This window comes from Sander lucioperca, chromosome 15, assembly GCF_008315115.2.
Source record: "Sander lucioperca isolate FBNREF2018 chromosome 15, SLUC_FBN_1.2, whole genome shotgun sequence".
Lineage (NCBI taxonomy): Eukaryota > Metazoa > Chordata > Actinopteri > Perciformes > Percidae > Sander > Sander lucioperca.
This window is the reverse complement of record NC_050187.1, coordinates 15,245,314-15,270,364: the sequence shown is the minus strand read 5'-3', so window position 1 is coordinate 15,270,364 and position 25,051 is coordinate 15,245,314. Positions and strand designations below refer to the sequence as shown.

Below are 25,051 nucleotides of genomic sequence, written 5' to 3'. Positions count from 1 at the left end.
TGACACTCCAGGGCCTTCCCACTGTCACCGTGCTGCTGCACACAGGTATGTGTATGTGTGTATGGGGGGTTGGGGTTGATACCGTTGGCCCCAAATCCCCTCCTTTCATCATTAGGCCTCGCTGCCTCCTTCCCCTCCAGGACCCAGGTTCCTGACTGGACTTCTTTGTGGCAAAATCAAATCTAAGGGACAGCCTGGGCATCGCTTCAGACTACAGAAAACAGGGTCACTGGAAGAGGCAAACAACAACATATTGTTGTATACCTGATTCATAGCTGGCTGAGCACTAAAAAGATACAAAAACTTCCCTCAAACAAAAAGTGTGATTTGCACGAAATGAAGCCGAACTCAGTCAGCATGCTGTACATACAGCATATCAAATCATCTCTCTCATGCAGCTGGAAGCATCACAGAGTGATGAGCACATACGGCAATGATTCATCCAGAAAGAGAGTCTTCTTTAAGGGCACATTGAGTCTGCTTGTTGCGCTGGATTAGGAAATTGAGAAATATCTGTGCTGTTTTGTGCAGATGTGAAGAGCCCTGTGTTGTTTCTTTCTTCTGGTAATTGCACAGCTTGAGTCCTCTTGCCCTCCCCCTCCTCACGATTATTGCTGAATACACACTCAATCCCCTCTCTACCCATGCGTCTTGTTGCAAAGTGTTACGTCCAATTGCAACTGGAATTATCTGACTCTTTCATTGTGTGCACAGCTTTTCGTTTCTCCACATGCCTTAACCATATGCTGGTCCAACAGTGAGCTTTAGAAAGTGTACCCCTTGGCTCAATGAAGTCCTTGGCCAAGGGGGCACTTAAGTATATTTACCTTTAATCATGCCTCTGTGGAGAGAAGGCCCACATGTGTATTGCTGATAATTCAGCTTCTTTATTAAATGAGTGGTAGGCTCCACAAAAGTATGGAGGGACATCAAAGGAGCTGGTTAAGCTGTGTTAATATCTACTTCTAAACAGCAGCATTACTGTACTGTTATCTGTTTTCACTAGGTCATAGCTACTTATGTTATCTTCTTCCCCTTTTTCTTACGGAATACCTTTTGAAAAGATGGCAGAGATACTGCAGTGCTACTCATACTCATATTTAAGACTTGGGCTATCTGACTTAAATGAAATATTAGGGAGTAAGTATTCAGGTCCCAGCAGCTGTTCAGCCACAGGAATGGTTACACCAGAGCAGGAATCCAAGAGGAAAACGGCCGGTGCATGACATCGCTGTTGATGTGATTTAGATCAGCCATGTCCAAAAATGCTCTTTGGCTATGACTCTGGAAGGACCTCCAGCAATATCTTCAAGGTGTTTTCAATAACAGGTGACTGAGGCCTCACTGTGTGATTTTCCTTATGGAATTCAATAGTCAATAAAACAAAATGAATGACTTAAGCCAGCACCCCTCCACTCATTACAGAGGCCGCCAAGATGGATTTGACATTTCCAATACGCTGAGTGATTCCAGAAAAAGACCTCATTGATTGAGGCCAGGACACTGCTCTGAGACAAAATATTAATTTTTCTAATAGCATTGTGTGTTTGCAAGAGCAGTTGCAAGCAGGTTGAAATAAAAAAAAGACATATGAATAAGCTAAACATTTCAGTTTTATCAATACAAAGTTCTGTAAGCATGATTTATAAAGTATAAAATCATATAGTCGATAAAGACAAACATAGTAAATGAACACCTTATTTTTAGTCACTAGAGGCAGACTAGAGACAGGAGTAATAATACATTTAATCAGATGTCAGCTGCTACAAATGATTTACAAATTGATAGCTCTCAAGCTGCAGTCCAAAAGCCTTACTTGCTCTGCTGGCACTATGAGAGACAATATCTACTTGTGATGAACAAGATTCTTGAGACACCTCATAAATCTTAAACAGCCACCTGCAAAAGGCAAGACAGTTCTCATTCAAAGGTTAGACTCCATATTGTAGTTACTCAGAGTCCCTCCCTTTACTCTGCAACACATAAACATGTCATTGATACGTAAGTGTAATCACAGTTAAAAACACCTATCTGTGTGGTAAACCTCACTGTGAGATATAAAAAAAAAAAAAAAATCAAGCTTTTCCATTAGAGCCAGATCCATAAATTGACGGAACTTTAGATCATACTGCCAGTCTATCCTCCTTTCTCTGACAGCATTCAATCAACCCCCCACCCATTCATCCCTTTCACTTAAGGGCTGTCGCATGACTACAATGTTGCTTCAAAGATGCTCTCTGTTGCCGATGTCAACGTTTCTTTTGAGCATAGGCAGTTGGTCTCCATCAGTCACACATATGTTGTTTGTAATGATGTCTTTGTAATGCTGGTTAGAGCTGAGTGCTGTGGTCAGCAGTGTCCCACAGGGTGAGCAATGGGAGGTCGATCATTTCCTGTTCCTGCTAAACTGAGCCAGAGGTAAGTGGGATGTACAAATTAGCGCATGAATAGGAAACACGACCACAGCAGAGCTGATCAGACAATGGGTTGTCCTTCATCTTCATTGTTTAGAAGGGTTACAAGTGAAACTAATATTAACTGGAAACTTTTTTCTTTCTTTTTTTACTTCCACCTGCTGTTCTCTTTCTTCCCATTTTGCCATTCTGCCATGTGTCCTATTCAGCATGAAACCTCATAGATTTAAACTCACTATGTGTAGGGGGGATGATGAAGACCACATACAGTACAGTTGGAGACACAATGGGAGGTATAGCTAAGGCTATGTAGCATGACGAAATGGCCTGACTCTGAGGTGATTGATATAGGGAAGGAGAGAATGATAAGCCTCTGGGAGAAAGCAGCTGAGGAAGACGTCCTCTGTCATCAGTTACACTAGATTAGGAAGTGCCACGCCGATGTAGCAACAAAGAGCAATCTGTGGATCTCCACCCTCATTGGTCCACTACTGTACTGAAGGCCCATCTGTTCCAGCAGCCTCACTAGTCCCATACATCACCACCTTCCGGGACCATCACACCAGGATCCAGCACCAGGGTTAAGTGAGGAGCAAAGTCTAGCTGCATTTTGAGCACATTTCTGGTGGGAATCATTGTTACACAAAATAACTTAATAGTCACTATTTTACCTCTGAGAAATAAGAGATTATAGCCTTATGTTTATATCTAAGCTTGTACAATATATTCTTCCACATCTCAGTCATAGCAATATCCAGTGCCTGTACAGAAAAAACTGCAACATACTAAACTATCAACGTACCTTGATGTATCTACAGTATAAACAGATGACCATTTCTCCTATATACTATATAGTTATGCACAGGATTATTCTATTATTTTTACAAAATAAATCAACAATATGATGCTGCATATTACTGCAAAATGACGTAATATTGTTAAAAAAAATGCAAACAAGTAACCAATAATTTGCATGAGAAAGTCAGCTAATTGTTATCTAAAAATGTTCCCATAATAATTTTTATCAGAATGACAATTTTGTTCATAAGCTTAACATGAACAAACCAATACGAGTACAGTATGCAAATCTACAAGTAAAGTACAAAGACTTGACAGACATCACTAATGCTACTGATATTTCATTTAATTTTTTGAAGATTATTTTCATGGCATTTTGCCTTGGCGAGGGACAGAAAATACGGAGAAAAAGAGAGTGGGATGGCATATGCCATAGGTTCATGGACTGATTCACACTCTCCACCTCACATTGACATGGAATGCACCTCAGACAGCGAGGCAAGCAGTATGTCCCAGATTCATACAATTTGACAGATGGAGTAAACCATCCTCTCTGAAAAAAACACATATTGCAACTGGCATGGCTCCATAATGACGGTATTTCCAACCATGTACACCGTGTGCATACTTGAGTGTGGAATTATATCAGCAAAAGTCAAATAACACCGGTAAACACATAATTGAACGCCCTATCAAATCCCAGAATTAAAAATCGTAGGACTTGTTAATTACCTATAGTGACTAAGCAACAATAAAACAGACATACAGTACTGTATCAAATTATCTATTGGGAGCTGCCATAAAGCAATATAAAATTGCAGGTTATTAGCGTAATAATTATAGTGATCTGTCTTGAATGCAACAATTACTGTAAGAAGATTCAAAATGTAGCAATTAAGCCCATAGATATGGAAAAATGTAACCAGTTTACTGCTAAATCCATTCATTTAGGATTTAAAATGACAACAACACAAACGTGCTTTATTAACCAAGGTAAACTCAAAATGCCATGTATGTTGTTATGTCTGTCAATGGCACATGTGCAACAACAGAAAGAGAGGTGTATTTTACCTGCTGGCCATAGCTAGAGAGAGAAAAACATTTCTATTAGGATGTTTATAGTGTTTGTGCAGAGTAAAAAGACCTGCCTGTGGGAGGTTGAAAGAACTGCATCCTGAGGCTGATGTAATGAGGCTGAAATGGCATTTGCTTTGATGACAGAACAATGTGCCTTCTGGCAATGTAAGCATGATACAGGTGAGTCAGTAGAACCTACATTATATTGTTTTACCAAAAAGAAAAAAGAACAGATATTTTTGTCAAGTGCTGATTCTTAAAAGGTTATATCCTCAAACCAACAACCCTGAACTTAGTTCTGTACGGCAGAGTTGGCAAAGTATTGATTGGGTCACCTTGGTTTGAAATGTAATTTAAAAAAAAACAAAAAAACCCCATGACATAAGAGAAGACAACACTGTTAAGCCGGTCAAGACTGTGAATCAGCTGTCCACTATATTTCTGGGTAGACATTTGATAGCAGCAAAAGCTCAATATTGTTTAGAAACTTATAACAAACCAGTCACAACAAAGAAGAAATGTCAGTTCCAAAGGCTTATCCCATTTCAAATGGTCAAATCAGGATGCAGATACATTATTCATTGGTACCAACACTTTTATAATTGTAAGTGCAAGATTATTACTAAAGTGCTATTCAGGCTTTTGAATAAGAACATTTTAATTGCAACTGGGCCAAAAAAAAAAAAATCTAAGAGCAATTTTAGCTTTACCTGCATAATCATTTATATTTCATGAGCTACTAATTGACTTCTTCATATTATCTGTGTCTTCCGGCATGCTAATCCTTAGGAGAGATCAGCACAGATGCATAGGGGTGGGTATGCATGAATCACCATGGGCTGCTATTGATCCCTGCTTCTCATTGAAAAACAACTTAATGAACATTCGCCAAGGCGTCACACAATGCATCAGCGTGTTCTAGCAGATAAGTGTTCTCGTGGATTGACAAGAGGAAAAATAGGATAGTCCGGTCAGGGCTGGATCCATAGATTTATTGATCCCATCTCTACCTAAAAGATGTGAGAATAATGATGCTCAGAATGCTTGAGCTGGGATGGCCCGAATCCTGGGAGATTGGGCAGGGAAAGCATTGCAAGAGGGGCTGGGCTGGAAGTTAAAAAGCCCATTTGTGCACAGCTCTCCTGATGCCAGTACGTCATTAGTATTGAACACTGTTGACATCCACCGGGACCCTATACAGTCTCTCAAGAAGAGTCTCAGCGTCTTGACCAGAGATATGTAAAGTTACTGCTCTCTTCACAGTGCGAGCATTCATTAACAAGTGAAAGGGAAACTTAAATTGATGACCTTTGCAACCACACAAATGCAACTTCCCCAAAGAATATCTAAAAATAAATAAAAAAAGAATAAAAAATAAGCATCTTTACCTAACTATTTCAAAGCACTTGGCTCTCCCCAGCTCCAGCCCTAAAGGCCAGCAGAGTTATCCTCTGTTCCCTCTAAAGTACACTTTGTCCCAGTTTCCTCACCAGATGGGCACACTTTTTAACTACTGAGGCTTCCTTTCAATGATTATCATGGGCACAGCAAAAATGAGCGCAAAGGAGGTTTGCTGCATTCTCTCTCTCTCTCTCTCTCTGTACATCTCAAAAGGCAGGAAAATAGAGTATCTAACATGGTGGGTAAGACTCACCTCACTAATTGATGACAGTAGTTAAGGGGTCAAGGTGAAAGATGGTGGCTACATCATACTAAACATTATTTACTTGTTGGTAAGTTCTAAGGGACCTTGACATGACTGTAATGAGAGCTTTTCAGATCCCACATATCTCGCTGTCGACACAAAGCTATATTAATCATGATGAGCCAACGGACTTGTCAAAGTGTTGGAATTGATCCCCTCATTCTGTAATCCTTGTGAAGGTCACATTAACTGGTGGCCAGTAATCTTCCCACAAAAATAGACATGAGAACTATAACAACATTATCCATAACAATAATCCATGCTATGCTCTGCACATTTGCAAAGAATCTATATCTCATTTGCTGTGACGTGCCCTTTTGTCTTTGTGTGCCTGAGTCGTCCAAAGAGCACATGGTGCAAAGCAAAGGGAACACACAAATCATCAATGGAGATCAATACAGTATAACCCCCCCGTGAATAACTGGGTGAAACGGTTGTCCAATTCAAATAGCAGCAGACAGCAATCAAATCAAACAGCCACGAATGTATCCCCTGAAGCCTCCACATTTGTTTGTGAGCTCCTGTTGTTCTCGTAAATGTGTCTCTGTATGCTCTGTAAGAAGGATTCTCGCACATTTACTGGCATATCAAATGACTTTTACTCAGAAACATTCATTTGCACTTTCGCAATTTGTCAATTTCGTCACATCAAGCACATGATGCCAAATAAAACAACAAATGCATTTCTTTCTAAACGATTATGGAAAACAATGTATAAATACAGTAGATATTAATTAATATCTTTGTGTGAAATATCTTTGTGTGAAATGTGGGCTTTCTGTTTATGTGTTTCTGCTTTTAAAGTTCACTGACCGGCATCCTTGCAGAGCCCACTGGCAAGGGCTCATCACTTTTCAATTACCAAGGGGTATCTTGTAATGTGCCTGCCTGTGTTTAAAGCCCTCCCTTTAAAGAGAACAAGCTAGTCCACATAATTTGAAGGCATGGTTCAAAGGGCTAACCACAGTACAGCAGCACACAGAGGCGCTTGAAGTGAAGTACGCAAGGGGGGGCGATATCTAAGCTCAACAGTAAACACCTGCATCTCCTCGCAAAACCGTCAACATCTTCTCCGGTAGGGCAGATCAAAGACGCATGCACTCACAAACTCTTACCGACACACAAAAGCACTAGTGCTTCACGGTCGAGCACTAGGCCGTAAAAGGGATTGCTGCTTTTCAGAAGCAAGTGTTTTGAGAGAGGACAAAAAAAAATTCCAGAATAATTTTCAATACAAACATGTGGCTGTTAGAGATATCAGAAGACGAGGAAAGGCTTGCATTACGTTTGGCTTCCCTCTCCTCAGAAATCCACAAGGGTGAAAGGATACTTTGCTTCCTCCACCAAACTCCACTGCTGAGCACTTAAAGTGCATGTTGACACTTGGTGTTAGCATACAAACAACCTGTTGCTGACACAGTGCCGTGTCTTTCTAGAAAAAGGAAAAAAGTACTCCTGAAAACAAGGTAATTATTTCCTAACTTTCTCTTTGATTCCTGTATTAGCTAATGTAACAGTACACGATGAATGTCAGTCCTGATCAATGTCTATCTAAATCTAAACTTCAGCTTGAGCACAGAGTGCAATAATATAATACAGAGACTAATCAACGTTTAACATGCAATAATTAATAAGAGAAAATATCATGAAACAATCCCCTAGTCCAGAATTAGTCTAGGCTGGGGCATTAATGTAATACAAAATTATCAGAACAAATATGTTAATCTCCCACATTTCAGCAGCTGAGGAATTAAGCTCTTTTCTTTTCAACAGTTACAGAGAGAGTCCAAGTATCCGTTGTGTTGTTAACTCTAGAGAATGCTGCTCTTGGCACACAAAGCCTTCATCTGGATAGTGTCGCTCCAAGGATCCCATTCCTATTTTAATTGACTGTCACTCATAGCACGCGGTCAACAGTAACACTAGGATTTTGCAGATTCCTTTATAACATTCTTGACAACAAATCAATAAACAAGAGATTGAGCAGTGGGAGAGATTTCCTGTCATTAACTGCAGCTGTCAATCTGTCTCTTCTTAAAATGAGCCCTGCACATGATTCCTCCTGCTGGTAAAATAGACACAGCTTGTTGTGAATTTTCAGTCTTTTAACTTGCTGCTTAAACTCCTCAACATGCAATGAATAATGATGAGGTGTAGGACTAAGTAAGTCAGTTTTTCACATATCTCATTCTACTAAATATATATATATATATATATATATATATATATATATATATAATATTTTGCTAAACAGACAGTTTAAAATAACCATCACGAGCCCAAATCAGATATCTTTGGGGGCAGAGCAGAGCAGGACCTCCTTGACAAATCTTAGCCATTGTAGTGCTGATGTCTTGCACCAGTATTGATTAAAATAAAATTTGCAATGAAAATAAACAAATACTGGGACACAAATAATCAGAACACTGATGTTGTTCAGGAATAATCATAACTAGAACTTTAGAAAGGATTTGTAGAACAAGATCCTGCAATTACTTTGTTCTACTGTACATGCTGTATGTTTTAACTCTGATGCAAGGATCTAAAATCAAATGGAATAACCTTCATCTCCTGCATAGCACCAGGTTAGATGCCAAGAAACTTGCCAATACAATCATATACAACTACACACTGCACTGTCAGACTTAGCACATTGTCTTCATCTATTTTACCACACAATATGATGGACAAGAACCACTCGGAGGATCAAATAAGTATCTCCAGGCTGTTTTCCTCTGACAAGCTGTTACCAATGTTAACTATGGTGCCTTCCTCTCTGCGCAAGGCTGCTGTGTGCAAAGCAGTAGCAGCATAAAGAACATGTCCACAGGCACCCTATGTCAGCCGGCTGACCCACTTTATTCTCTGTAAGGTCTTGCAGCTCCCTTAAGAACCCCTCCACAACAAAGACACCATTTTGTCTTCATTAGATCCAGAAAATGTCATGCATGCCGTTTGCCTGCAAATGATATTAGCTTTGTTTACTATGTGTTTACCACCTTAATTCCAAATCAGCTACACGAATAAACAAATGAGGAGTGATGAAATGAGCTTCAGCTAATGAGTTCTGCCATCTCTGAAACAGAGGTAATGCCATGAGCAGGAATACCTGCACATGTAATTGAAAGAGTCTGCTGGTAACAGAGAGGGTGAGCCCTGTGAGATGTTTCAACTGACACTTGTATCCCTGTGTTGGTCCCCATCCCCATTAGCATGCACACCATGCAGCTTTTAATCATTAATACATTTCAAATTAAACACAATTACAAACCATGATCAATGATGGAGTTTTAATTACTGCTAATAACTGACCATCTGTCTGGCGGCAAAGGGGTAAGAAAGAGGCACTAAGAAGCACCCTAAACAGTGGACCCTAAATGTTGCGCAGAGCCATGAAATGCCTGTATTAATGCCTCATTAAACTGCCCACCCAAGCCAAGGGGCTAGAGCAGTGTTAGAATGGTAATTGTCAGCCATGGACAGAAGAATATCTTAGTCTGGCCCCCCGAGTGATACTGTATGTTGGGGATCTGTTTCATGTGCATCTAGCCTAGAAATCTAGACACACCCTAGCGGCAGCAAATGTAATTTGCAGCCAGGGTCAGTCTAGCAACTCTCCGTTGGCTTGCTAGCTGGAAAAACCAAACTCTGGTCGGGCCAATCACATCGTGTATAGAGTGGGTGGGCGGGCTTATGGCTGCTGCTACTGGCGAACAGCGGTCTTTCGAATCAGCTTTCGCTGCTACTCTGGAAGACTTAGAGTTAAAGTGCTCATATTATGCTTTTTGCCTTTTTCCCTTTCCTATATTGTATTATATATCTTTTTGTGCACGTTATAGGTTTACAAAGTGAAAAAGCCCAAAGTCCACCCCAAAGGGACTTACCATGTCCAAAAGAAAACACTGTTCACAAACTGCTCCAAACAGCTCTATTGTAGTCCAGCTTTTACTTCCGTGACAAACGTGCGTCACTTTGTAACACACGTTATAATGCTCGCCTAGCTGCTAGCGTGGCACTCCCTCATGCTCTGCTTCTGACAAGCCAGCAGTACTTACTGCGCATGTGCAACTCCCAACAAAGATAGTACAGAAGTGTGATGCCTTACTCTGTAGCTAAAACAGTGAGCTCAACACACAGGGTGAAAAGAGGAGCTGCAGCAATGTGCAGTACAACAAATATATGGTGTTTTCTGAAAATTAAACCACATAAACCTATTCTGGTACAACCTCTAAATACAATTATGAACCTGAAAATGAGCATAATATGAGCACTTTAAGCTTTTCTTTGAGAAAAGAACAAAGAACGGCTCTGAAGTCATTCTTAAAGATAAAATGTGTTTGGAGTTTTGCCGACCGGATACGGCAAAAGTTTAATCTATTAACTAGCTCCGCTACCTTCTTCGTTGCGCTGCCTTGTTGTAGCGCTATCCTATTGTGTGCAGACGGAATTTGAAAGACAACCGTTTATCCCGCCCCTCGGATTGACCCCTGCCAATGGTGAGTTCCCAGACCCAACATCTTGATGTGGGTCTGGCTTGTCAGGCTAATGTGCATCCTCTTTCCCTGGTAAAAAATATTTTTTTAGGGCTTTTTTTTCCTTGATCAGAAGAGCTGAAGAGAGACAGGAAATGTGGGAGAGAGAGGGGGGATGACATGCAGCAAAGAGCCTTGAGTCAGATTCAAACCCAGGCCGCTGGCAAGGACTGTGGCTACATGGAGCGCACGCTCTGCCAGGGCCCAGGATTGTCATTTTTGTGTAAAGTTAGCTATCACAGACATCGCCAATGAACGCTGTGCGCTGAAACGTGTTCATTTCTACCATCATGCTGCTCAGGCATTAAATTAGATTGTAAACTACAAAATCAATGAATGCTGGCATGTCCTTCTACTGCCCTCATCAAGACTGTACACTCGCTGGGAAACTGCTTGACTGAGTTAGTAGCTGTGTACCATGATAACCTTGTCTAAGACTACAGCAGCAACCATAACAACCATCTGCAAAAACACTTTGAACCAGTTCACAAGGCCAGAGCCAAGAGAGTCATAATGATGTTGTTTACTTCAACTCTCTCTCTGACTGTTGCTCATTTTAAGTTTCTTTTCCAGTCCTTGCATTGCATACACAGTCATTCCCTTTGCATTTTCCTTCCTTATTTTTAGACATTTGAGTGGAGGACAGCGGCTATGGCTCTATCAAGATAGCAGGGGGGCTGAGGCAGCAGGGGACATGCCAGAGGGTACATGTCTTGACGACTAAGGCCAGATTGGACTCGGGGGGGGAAGGAGATGGTTGCTCTTTGAAAGCCTCCACAGTGTCTGGAGATGTGGTCCTCATGGCTGTGAAGCTTGTTATCCATGGAAAAAAAAAAAAACTCAGATGGGGCTACATGGCTCTTTCTAAACCCACGCATACTTCCGCTTGAATGGGCTCTGCTCACCCTCCCATGTCACTTACACTGGAAACCTTGGAAGAAATTCACATTAAAAATAATGTCACCATTCATTAGTTCATCTAATTTAGACATACAATCTTTTCGAAATTGGGCCTCATTTTTAGAGCCTTTAAGGAGCAAGGTTTTATTTCAGAAGATACCTGATCAATAATTGGAATGATAATGAAAATGCAAGAATAACATTTTTTATTTTTTTTAGTGTGATTTTGTTTTTGTTGATACATATTATTAGTAGCTATTCATTTGAACTCATCCAGCTCAAATGGCCTTAATTTAATTAAGTTATTTAATTAAAATGTTTGTGTTCATTTATTACAAATGACACTGGGAAAATGAATATTGTTGGACTTGTGCAACTTACACTGCCAAGTTATTAGTACTTGCATCACAAGTGCATTCAAATATGCCAGGAAAATGGTTGTGTGATGATGATGCTGATGAGGATAATAAATTATTGAGTGAATATGCAGACCCTGACATTTAGCTGTGGAGCACACTTTTTTTTTTCAAAATGATCTTGTGATTACATATTTAGGATGCAATTTTTCTGCTTTATTCTGCATCACAAAAAAAAATGATGGTGAATGGCCGTGACGATCATATGATAATGCTGACCTAGCACAAATGATTCCGTCTATCAGAATCAGCAATTTTGACCATTCTTTCACGGATAATTGTCTTTCCGTCTATCAAACAAATGACTGCAGTAGCGTGGGGAATCTAGGGCACCTCCTGAGAAAACCTACTCCACGAATCCTCTTGCACACAACACACAGACATTTATCCCTTCGCCACCTTCACATTGAAAAATGGCTTCAGAGACAAATGTACATACCTGGAGGTCCCATTGATATGACACAGAAAATCACACATTGCTGAGATGATATTTTTAGACCTGTGCTCCTCTGCTGGGCCAAACATAGAGGGATTTCTGAGTGATTGCCCATCTAAATAATGCAAAGTGTGTTCTTCTGTGCACCCGAGAGGCCCCAGATGCAAATGACTTGGATGACAGGGAACAGCTGATGAGAAGTTTTGCCACAAAAGTCTTTCCATGTTTCCTCTTTCACATTGTCTTAGTTGTCTCTGAGTGAGGTGTTGAGGTCTGTTCTCTCCATAAAAACAGAAAGAACAACTTAATGAACAAAAAACAAAACATAAAAAAAAAAGGTTTATCTTAAAATGTTAAATCTTTATATGTATACTCTTTTAGATTTTTCTCTGGGGCATATAAATGTATCAGGTGAAAAAAAGCTAATCCCCAAGAATGGAATGAGGATTTTTTGTGTGAACATGGATTTGGATCTAAACTGCACCCATTTGTAGTCAATTTGAATTAATTGCCTGATACAAAAAAAGTTTGAGTCTGATTTACAACACAACTATAAAAAATATAAAGTTTCTTTCATTAGTAATGTGAGGAACAAAGACAGAAGAAAAGGCAAGTTAAAGCTTTGGAAAAGAGGATCAAAAAGCTTTATCTTCACAGAAGGTAAACATGCTAGAGATTGGTAACACTGCCAGTAGTAAAATATAAAAGGAAAAACAGCTCTCTGAATCCAAATCCTCATCTGTCTGAATAATGAGAAGATACTGAATGTAGCTGATTACATGAATCAAAAAGAAAGTGCTGCTAAAAACAGGAGCTTATGCATGCTTTGAATTTTTTTAATAACTTTTGAAGGCCACACGATTATGGAGATGCAACAACAGAAGTGTTTTGTTTCTGAACTCCTATCAAAAAGAGTCTCTTATCAAAATGCACAGGTATTTGACTGCTCTAGTGTAGTTAGCCAGTAGATCTAAACTCACAAGGATGTATAAAAATAAATAAATAAATAAACTGAAAAATTATTAATTTTAACATTTATATGGTATATTAAACTGCACACCATCTGTACAGTGTAAGTGGACTTGATGTACAGAATACATTTTGGCTGATTAGTGTTTTATCACACTGCTGTGTGCCGTGGATGTGGTTTGCAGTATAATCAGGGTCTCATATTTCAATCCATGACACTGACGAACAAAGGAGAATATGAATTCATTTTAGGATGAAGCTGTATTGAGAGACATCAGAGCGCCACTCTAAAATAAGCTTCAAGTTGACAGTTGTTAATGAATCTTTAATGTTTCTGCTCAAGTTGTTGGGGGAAAAGAAAATGGCTTCACTCATACTCCTGATGCTAAAGCAGTCATAGAGAGTGCTCCACTGTGCAGATAGATGTGCCAATGGTGCCAAAATGATGACCAAGGGTTGCCATCTTGTTCTAAAATTCCTGCAGGACACCACGAACAGGCCAGTATGCCTCCTGGCAGAATTGGTCTCTTCTGCTGCTGAAGTCCATATTAATCATCAGTGGCGCAAAAAGTGGGCATGCACTATATGCGGCGCATAGGGGTGCAGCACCATGGGGGGCGCCAAAGCAATGGTTAAAAAAAAATTAAAAAAATTAAAAATCTTTTTTTTGGTATTTTCAATATGTAGCTGCTGTTGTGCATTTCTAAATCATTTCTGCATTTCCTCAATGTTATTATATAACATTTGAGAGGACTAACAGGCTAGATTAGGCGCCTTGTCTCATAAGATTCCATCATAGAATGTTGACATAGAAAAGGGAGGGGATGGGAGGGGAGGGAGCGGGTGGGCGCCGTGAGCGCTGAGTGAGCAGGTACGAGCGTACGAGTAGTAAGTTGCCGTCTATGGAAAAAGAGTAAAGCAAAACAGCTTTTGGGGCTAAAAATAGAAAAAGAAAGAGGGAAAAGGAGATGACATGTCAAGGGATGTGACAGCAGTTAAATAAGCGGATGGTGAGAGGCAACAGGTAGGATTTAAAGTGTGACGTCTGTGCTTGGAGGCTTGCAAATATTCATGTTAACAGACTAGCTAGCGTTTGCTAACACTGGGAATGTAGCAGCCAAATGGGGGTTTACAGCTAGCTTACAATATGCAAACCAAGGTTGCTGAGCTGAAAACTGATAAATATAAGGTAGCATGTACAATAAATGACAATAATCTGGAAAACATAACTAATGCTATAACTCTGGTTTACCATGGAATCATGCATAGATTTGTAGACGTAGAGATGAGACCAGTGATGACATCAGGTAGGAGTTCTATTAGACCACACAAAACTAAATGTCCAGTATGGTTTGAAGTTCTGTTGACTAACCTATTCACTGTGTCCTTTTTTGGGGAAGAAACAGTGCAGACAGGGATGGAAAGCCACCATCACTCAAATCACATCAACAAGAGGTGATGATTAGGTTGCCAATTGTCACAATTTGGTTGCCAAGGACAACCGTGCAACCGTTATCGTCGCTGATATACTTTAAAATAAACCTTTATTATTTAAAGGGGTGCCAAAATTATCGCTGCATACCCCTCTGACACTGGGTAGTTGCGCCATTGTTAATCATGACAAGTTGACAGAGTTGTGCAGAAAATGAAGGCTTGCTGAATAGAATTCCAATTTAAATAGCACTAAGTCAAATAACACAAAACAGAATTTGCTTCCTTGGGAAAACCAACATTAGCATTTAAATAATTTCACAGGTCACTTGCAAAATAAACAAGCAGGTAGAAACAAGTATAGTAACACAATCAGGACAAAATGCAGCTCCATGGAAAACCTAAGCATACTGCTGATAGTTTTCCCATGGGAGGCAGCCTGAGCTTGCAGGAGGAACATTTCACCAGAGACTGAGGAAAGGATTGAGTTCGGCCATGAGAGGAAGTGTGGTGGGAGTCTGTCTCTGAGCTGCCACAAACAATGTACTCTGACATGACAGATCTGATCCTATGCACGCCTAACCTGAGTGCCCATTATGTCCACTCACAGGGTTGTCAGGAAATTTAGTATTTAAAAACAAACCATCACACCACGACTGACTGACAAACATATCATATTTCTAAACTGTGCATATGATAAAAAAAACTGTTTAAAGGCTTTAACAGCTTAAACAACACGCATGCATCAAGTACAGACATGAAAGGAAAACATTCTTCTTTTTTTACACTATATAAAAGGCATTTGAAGGCAAAGCAAATGTGCTCAAATGAAAAATGTCACTCATAATTACTTTATACTGTCTCACATTATATATTATACAGTGCAGTTTTGCATTCAGTAAAGTAAAGCAGAACATTAGTCTGTTGGGAGACAGTATTTATCTGAAAGTTTTTTTTCTTTTTCTTTGCAACTCTGATTTTAAAACATACGGCCGGCTAGAGTGTGGCAATGATGATGAGAGAAAACTGTAGACTAAATTATAACTATTGTAATTTACCAAGATTAAAAACAGGCGACAAAAAGTGACAATCTTTGAGGATCAACTAGAATCCTAAAATGGTTTCTGCTAGCATTGCGTTCTACGGGTATGTAGATTTATGTGCTCCGAAAGTGTTGGTTCAATGACGTTTGGTTTTCACTCATTGGTAGAGTGTAAAGATTGATCACATCAGCACACGAGCAGCTGACAAAAATCATAAATTGGTTTGTTGTGATTGCAGTTTGCTGCAATTATTGAAAACACAGAGTTGAATTCAACAAACTATGAACTGTGTAAATGCAGCAATCAAAATAAACCTCAAATTAAAGCCTCCTTTTTTTATCTTGCCATTTTTTGTTATTGTGCGTCAATGGTTATATCACACCTGTTTTTTATGTATTATTTGTATACATACAGTATATACAATGGTTTTGTTACAATTTTTAATGTCTTTTTGTCAAATGTTTAAACTGTAGAGATTACAGCCAACTTAAATTAAAGGATGATGCTGACTTTATTTTATATTTCTTACATTTGACCAACAACTAATTCATTGATTGATTGAGTGATTGATTTTATTCATGGTTTATCAGATACAGAAACAAAAACATTTGAACGTGAAAACACATAATTCCACCAAGATGTTAGACGACAAAGAAAATAAATCATAAAATCATAATCAATAGACTTTAACTTTCTGAAATATAAATCTCTGTAGTCATCCAATTTGCACTTTTCTGTTTAATTCTAGTCTCCTTTATTGGAGCAACAGCATTAAAGTGCAGCGAATTAATGCTCTTTAAAGAGTCCATGCCTTATTAACAGCCTTGCTACCCAAATCATCAACCCAATTCCTCTCAGAAAGAAATTCCCCATGAAGGGACCAAAACCAACATTTGTTGTGTTGCTGTCTGCATTGCCAGAGCCTTAATACTTAACACTGTGGTTAGCTCACGTTTAATCACTCTTTAGTTTAATCATTTATATAAAGGTCATTGATAAATTATTATTATTTATTCCAACTACAATCAGACTCAACTAAACATAATTACAAACATAACATTGATAGGTGTTCTGCAACTTGAGCCAACACTTATATACACAATATTCTGTACTATATTTATTTATTACTCCATGTCACTTCCTTGTGACTTGTGCAATATTCCATTTCTTATTCATCTGCACCTTATTCATCTGTATTTTTGTATATATTCTCTGTATATAAAAGAGGTGTCTATAGTGTTCATATTATTACTATTATTACTCTTCTTATTTTTCTATTCCTATTATATAAAGATATTTTTTTCTATTCTACTTCTATTTAATCTGTATTTGTCTTATCTGTTGTGCTTGCATTTGAGCTGCTGTAACAAGGGAATTTCCCCAGTTCAGGATCAATAAAGTCTATCTTATCTTAAAACTGTAGCAAATGGATTGGAGGGTTCATGATGTTTCCATGTAACACATATCAGAACCTCAGAAGTAGATTTACCTATACACCATAGTAACTGAGGGATAGTGACTGTTAATGTGTGTTAAATGTGTCCCTTGTATTGTGAAAGAACAATGTTCTCTTTTTATATTTTGTGTCATATGTTTCATATAACTTTGTTTTTTTTCCTTCTCCTTCAGCTCAAGCCAATAATCAAAACTGATAATGGTGTGTGCATTGCTGTGATGTAAATAACAATACAATCACGAAAAAGGTAACCTTCTGAGCCTAAAATAACAAAAATAATGCTTCTTTTTGGTTTTTGGCCAAGTGTCCAGGGTGTAAGCAGGATAATCCATTCTGTGACATGCGTTAAAGGATTAAATAATGCACTCAAAGATGCATTACAGTACCGCACACTAAAAGAACCACACTCCGCTTCACACTGGATCGCCTCTTTGCATTGTGCATTCAATGAATTGTGGATTATCCCTTGCTTAAAGCAATAATGCATATCCAAAGTTCTAAGTCATACCCTGACAAACAAAGTTAAAAAAAAAAAATAGATACAAATGATGTACAATATTGCTTCTCCAAACAGTGTCTGCACTTCACCTGCAGTCATAGCAGCCTCTACATGCAAGCCAGCTGGAGAGACAGGAAATGAGCAAAAACTGAAACTGTCAAAGAGCAAGCTGTGCATGTTGTGCCTATACTCGACCAAGCCTGGTTCTGTAAGCCAGGTGAACACAACACATTAATGCCTCGAGGAAAAACTGTAGAGAGGGACGCACGTGTTGAATGAAAAAGTAAACATCTGAGAGTGACATTGTAAAACAACACAATTGCACGTGGCCATGGGCACGCTAACAATGAAAGATGAAGCACAAAGTGATTAAAATTCTGTGGAAATATAAATATCAAAAGAGGAGCTGTCAGAACAGGCTCCGATGGCTGCCTGCTGATAGGGGAGAAAAAAAATCGGGCCATGTTGGCAAGAGTTGACAACCCTGGTAGAGCTTCACATTGAAAAGGAGGTGGTAGTGTGTATGTGTGTTTTTATGTGGAGTGGGGGTGCTTTGCGCTGTCAAAGCTGTGGAAGCTTGGAATGAAAAAAGAAAAAAAAAAAACATAACCACTGCCAGCAGATAATGTCACTCAGTCTTTGTATTTAGGAATGTGTGTTTCCCTGTTGGCTAAAATATATGAATATGGTGCATAAAAGCACAGCAGTGTAGAGTGAAGGAATAATGTCCACGAGTTGTCCATTATGTGTCCTTTCCATAATAAGCAAGAACAATAAAACCAGTCACTGCTGTGCAGTGTGCACTGAAAATGCACTGTCCATTAGAAGCCTCTAGATGTGTTTTCTGTACCAGACAAAGCTTTTTATTCTCTGATCATTCCTTTCATCGAAATCAACTATCTAGATGAAGGACAGAAGACAGTATTCCTATCATCATTCCCATATTAAACAGACATGAGACATATTACTACGATGAGAGCATTGGTCTTATCTCACTGACCAAATTCCACTGAGGATCTACAATCTGAGGGGTCAGTCCATGTTTCTAAGCTTTCATTCAGCCTCTGTGTTATTTGACCCAGAGGGCAATACAATACTAAACAATTTGGCAAAAGACAAAAGCTGTTAATGCATGAAAGCCAAACAACCCATGCAAAAATGTTTTCTTTTAAAAATCAAGTTGTATTGAAGGCTATCTGATGCTATGCATCATAATATAAACTGTTTGTTATTTAGAATGTGTCTTCATGTATGTAACTGGCCCTCAAACAATTAAAGCTATAGTGCCGTAACCGCGCACCGCGCACCCCCCTCCTCCATGCAGTTGCTAGTAGCCAAGGAGGTCAGGAGGATTAAAAAAAACATGGACTCTTCAGAAGAGGTAATTATCTTCACTTGAGGTTCTGCGCGGGAAAGTCACCGGACGACACAATCTTCTGAACATAGTCAGACTGAGAAACAGAGAGAGCTGTGTGGAGCTGATAGTCTTAATTAGCTTTGGAGCAACTCATTTGGCAATGGCTTGAATGTAACGGACGTTCATTAATATTAAAAAGTTACACACTAAAGCTTTAACTAACTTTATGTCCACCTTCAGACACATTTTAAAGTAAGTAAAAAAATACTCTGATATGATTAATATTTTCTTGAACATAATTTCCTCACATAAAAAGTAAAAAAAAAAACAACTACTATTTCTCCCTCATTGATCTGGCCTCGCACCCCACCCACCACCGCATGCGCTAGGTTGACTGGTGAAAGAGCAGTGCGCAAGATGGCTAGAAACATCGGAGAGATTCAGCCATACATGTTTGAGCCTCATGCCGGGTTCAGACATTCAGTGCCCATATTAACCAATTGGGCTGTTGAGACAAGACTGCAGCCTGAGCTTCACAGCCAGCTTCACGGCAGGTTCACGATCTGCAGTGATAGTTTCGGCTTCCTGTTTGAATCCAGCATCAGTCACATCCAGACTCAAATAAGGAGTCTGTAATGCACCAAAATTGGCGACTAGCAGACACATCAGAAGGGTAAGTGTAGTTAGCATCTTTTATTTGTTTATTTTAGCAGTTTATGGCCGTGGCTGACAGCTACGATGACAGTGTGTTTTCACTCTCTGTTCCGACAACTCCGTTATGCGCTGGAGGTTTCAGGGGTTTTTTCCGGCGTTTGCATATTAGACAGCGAATGGTTTACACATTAGTCACTTACCTAATGAAGCTCGCATGGGATATGTTTAAATCTCAGATTTCAGGGAAGCGCACAGACATCGCCCCCTTTCAGCAGAGGAATGTGAAAACTCTCTAGTGACAAACTTTGCACAGATACAAGTCAGTATAGTCTAGGTCAGACGTTTTAGGGGACATTAATATAAGAAAAACATGTTTTTTTGTGTGTTTTTTCAAAATGTTTGGGCATTTCTGCCTTTATTGTATAGGAAAGCTGAGATATGAAAGGGAAGAGAGAGGGGAGAAGACATGCAGGGAACCCGTCACAGGTCGGATTCAAACCCTGCACCGTCTACGTCGAGGAATAAACCTCTGTATATGTGCGCCCGCTCTACTAACTGAGCTAAACGGCCACAAGAATAAAATGTTTGAGCAGAGGGGATCTTTAAGAAATTCACTTTACATCAGAAAAGGTTTGATGCAATATAAATACATGTCACATAATTCACAGCATAACTCAATGACATGCAATATACTACTTTAAAGCTGTAAAAATACTTTTTCTTACTAAAAATATTTCTTTAGTAGAGTTGCAAATCTCTCATCTCCTCTGTGAGCCATGTAGGGGTGGCACGGTTCATGAAAAAACATCCGAACCGTTTGATCCGCTTGTCTCGGTTCGGAGCGTGTGTGCATCGCACGGTTCGACGCATGCGCAATGTAGCCTCGTCCCCGTCAGGTGCCCGTATGTGACCTCAGACAGTGCGTTTCCCTTTCGCGCAAAAGAAGAGGTGTGGACAAGTTACCAACAAAACATACAGCGAAAGACCGTGCAAAACATTTTAGACCGTCCTGCCAACCTGTATACATTTTAACATCAGTGTACGCTGCGTTTTTTCACTCTAAAGCCGCTGAAGCGACTGCTATTTCAATCCTGTCGGCTCTCTGCAGCGGGCGGGGCTGCTCAGTTCCCCCCGCGACTGGCTCACGCGAGCGCGCGCGCACACACGCACACACGCACACGCACACACACACACACACACACACACACACACACACACACACACACACACACGGTGGATGCAGGAAAAAAAAAAAAACACGGAGAGGAGACGACACGATGACCTACACTGAGGACAGCTACGTTTGTTATTGTGTGTAATGATAAGTTAAAGTACTTTATCAAACCGTATGAATGTGTGTCCCAGCCCAGGCCAGGATAGGAAATTAACTAACAATGTAAAGATCAACAAGCCACTGACAGACATGTTCAAATTTGATTACTTCATAAATTATTATTTTTTGTCTTAAATCCACCAGCCATTTTCATATTATACCAATATTTGCAGCATCCTGAGCCTTTTTGGTAAGGTTACTAGGAAAACTCAGCCTAGAGTAATTTTATTCTCCCCAAAACAAGTTTCCTTTTTATTTTTAAAGAACTATACAAAAGAAAATCGCAACGTATTCTGACTTATTCAAAAGACAGAGCTTTAAGAGTTCCTCTCTTTTTCTTTTAAAGGATACAATTTTTGTAAGAGCTACACTGAAGTTGGCAGTTTGATAAATGCAAGTTATTTCAATTGATATTCTGTAATATTTCAATCTTTGTGTGCTAAAAAGGCAGATAAGTTCCTGTAGATGGCAATACACATTCTCTTTAGCTTGTTGAAATCATTGTCTTCCCTCTTGCTGTATCAAAATCTCACCTAGCTTTCCTCAGAGATGGTCCCAATAATGTGCTTAAAGTCAAGACAAATTCAGTTTGTGCATGATTACATGATATAACTATTTTTTTATACTGTATCCTATATTGTGGATAATTAAGCTAAATATCATATGCTGAAGTATATTTCTGGAGTGTTAAAGATTAAAAGAAAAAATAACAAGAACCGTACAGAACCGAAAACCGTGACCCTAAAACCGTGATACGAACCGAACCGTGGGTTTTGTGAACCGTGCCACCCCTAGAGCCATGGCAACCACATAAACAGACACATGACAGCATATGAGGCACCATGCAGTGCAGAGTGTATTATAGATGTTCTTTATGTGGAAAAAAAACACACTAGGGTGCCAAATGAAAAAAAAACAATAGCACAGGTGCTACCATAAATGCAGCTTTCCATGTATTTAACCACAAGACTCACTCACAGAGAGGATTCCCATCACCTAAATAAAACAGAAAACGAGTGTTCAGAACGTAATTGAGCTGCCATGTACGCTTATCATCACTGTCAAAACACAACCAGGTGCCCCAACTACCTAAGAGATGGCCATTTCTTCCCTTCTTTATAAAAATTAATCGTTGCACGGCCACAGTAAATGACATGCCACATTTGTTTATGGGCTTGATGTGAATTGATAGTGAAGAAAACAGGTATGGGGAGGAGGGAGTGTGGCCACTGACCCATGCTAGTCCCGTACTGCATTTGCATTCATTAGCTCAATCAGGGAGCCTTCCTAACTCTCTCCATCATAAATGATAGATGACTGAGGAGGCTGAATAGCTGAGACCCACAGAATAGATATATTTTACCGACATAAATTATTCATGTGACTTTCATTCTGAAAAACAACATCTGATTGGTTCTTAAGGAGTAGCTGGGATAAAGATTATGCAAATGTTGATCACCCATAATTGAGCATAATTGCATTGCATATGTTTGTAAAGCTCTTAACCGCCATTACTTCTCCCTCAAAATGTGTTCTAGCACACGAGAGGGGTGACTCACTCACAGGCACCTGTTTGAGGGCCAAGGGAGAGGAGCAGCATAAATGTAGGGGATGACATCTTTGGCCAGGTATTTCCTGGAAGAAGCGGTCATGTTAAAGTAAAGTTTATTTCATTTTGTTTGTTGTTGAGTTTTTGGCTTTCCCAGAAAACAATAGGGATAATAAATGCTTCAGAAGAGCCTAATTGGGGCTCTTTGATGTGCCGCTGTAGTTGCTCTCTCCTTTTTGTCAGCTGTTGACCCCCAGCCCAAGGCTCTTTGACAGAGGCGGAATCCAGGCAGCCCGTAAAGTTCAGCACAGACACAACAGTGTGACAGCAACTAAATTACTATGATACCAGCCATAATCAACGAGGCTGCAGGGAATATCGGCATCTGTTCGGCACAGATGGACAAGGCATCGCTGTCAATGCACAATATTCCATACAGGTTGGCGCAATTACACCAAATGTTTGAATTGAATTTGGCTCATTTATGGTGATTTGAGAGGGAAAGACTGAAGACAACTGTGTGACTACTGCATATTTGGATACAATATTGTCACAAAATTTCACACTTATAGAAAACTTGAGTACCATAGAGGGTTATCATTTGATCACCCACCAGTCTGTATACCAACTACGCTTGACCAAAAAAACTAAGCATTAATAACCACCAGCCTGTAACTTGCTTCAGCCTCACTGTCTCAGTAACAATGCAATCAATAGTCTTAATATAGAACTAAATAATGATACTAAGCCCGGGCTGCTAAATCCCACAGCATAAAGGGAGAGAGATGGCCCAAGGTGCAAAAACACTGAATAAAAAACAGCACCAATCAATCTCAAATCAGACATGGCTGATAATCCCTCCTGCACTAATGCCTGTGCATGAGCAAAAGCATGAGATAAGAGGCAACAAGGTCATATATTTAACATTCAACAGAGTCACATACTGTGTCTTTGCCAAATGGACAAGCAACTGAAAACCCAAGCTTCATAGGGTTCATTCTAACATCAGAGATGGGGACTTGAGTCTTAGTCGCACTTAAGTCGCACAAACAGCTGACTTCAGACTTGACTCGGACTCGACCCAAAAGACTTCAGACTTGACTCGGACTCGAGCTTCGAGACTCATCAACAACCTGTTTTCATACAATTATTGCTTTTTAAATCTAAATGTATTAATGTATTTCTATTTTCTTTTATTGGCGCATATACAGGGAAACGTATGACGAGCTGTATGTCCCCTGCCCTTTGCCATAATGTGCAACGTAACGCATGCGCCTATGTGCGCGCACATATCAAAAAATGCATTGCAGATGGCGACACCAAGTCCTCCTGGAGTTGTGCCTTTTGTCATTAGTTTTGCTTTCAATAACTTGGTAAACAGTGGCAGTAAGCGAGCAGCTACATGCAAGGTGTGTGGCACCAAGATAAATGATGCCGGATCAACGTCGGATTTCATCAGGCGTCTCAAAACACATCCAAATAGGTCAGTCACTCACACACTAATGTGAAAGAGACGTTACATTTAGCATATATCGTCACAGGTAACAAGCTAACCATCGCAAAGTGTTGTGCTAATTCTGGGAACAGGCAAATAGTATCTTTATAGTTAGTAGTCGCTGAGGCTAAGAAATCCATGGCGCACAGGAGGCGGGACGCACGGATCCATCTCCCCAGGAACAAACGCTGTGTCGGGTGGGCAAACTCAGGTGATGCGTAATTGATCCCGTGGATGATTTGTAGGCTATTAAGTAAACAAGGTGTACCCGGTCCACCAAACACTGGGCCGTCTTGACTGTCTTAATTCTGCACATATTTCTGTTACTGTAGTCCTATTTACTATTTCATTATTTCATCCATGCGTGGCGCAGCGGATACGTGCGCACTGTCACCTGCCGTGGAGACGCTGGCCTCACTAACCTCTCCTCCTCTGAGTCGGGTCTCCCTCGCGCTGGACTCAGTTTCACTGAGCGTACTAACACTTAGAAAATAAATGGCATTAAATCAGTGAGTTCAAACTGCTTATTGTGCGTAATTTGGACTGACACTGAGATGCATGTTGTTCTGTAACTGGTGTGGCGCTGCCACTTTTCTCTTGATTTCCTATTCGACATTTTTTTGAGTGAAAGAGACATTACATTTAGCACATATCACAGGTAACAAGCTAACCATTGCAAAGTGTTGTACTAATGCTGGGAATATGCAATTGTATCTTTATAGTTGTATCCATATGATGTGACAGCTACAGGACATGCTTTGAATTCATAAGATTTAACAATACAGTGTTAGGGACAGATCAGATGGCCAGAGACTTGAGACTTGACTTGGACTTGACTTGGACTCATGGCAAAAGACTTGAGACTTGACTTGAACTTTCCCCTCAAAGACTTGAGACTTGACTTGGACTCGAGCTCAAAGACTTGAGACTTGACTTGGACTTGCAAAAAATGACTTGTGAACATCTCTGTCTAACATAAAATAAAGA

At 39.8% G+C, this 25,051-nt stretch overlaps 1 protein-coding gene and 1 long non-coding RNA gene across 7 annotated transcripts in view; one reads left to right on the top strand and one right to left on the bottom strand.

Annotated features, from left to right (window-relative positions):
* macrod2 (mono-ADP ribosylhydrolase 2) overlaps positions 1 to 25,051 on the bottom strand; it is a 434,913-nt gene that overhangs the window by 182,247 nt on the left and 227,615 nt on the right. The gene's annotated exons all lie outside the window — the stretch shown is intronic.
* LOC116051451 lies at positions 9,741 to 23,684 on the top strand. Its single transcript, XR_004105354.1, has 3 exons — positions 9,741 to 9,755; positions 21,943 to 21,947; positions 23,579 to 23,684. It is a non-coding gene; the product is annotated as an uncharacterized LOC116051451 (long non-coding RNA).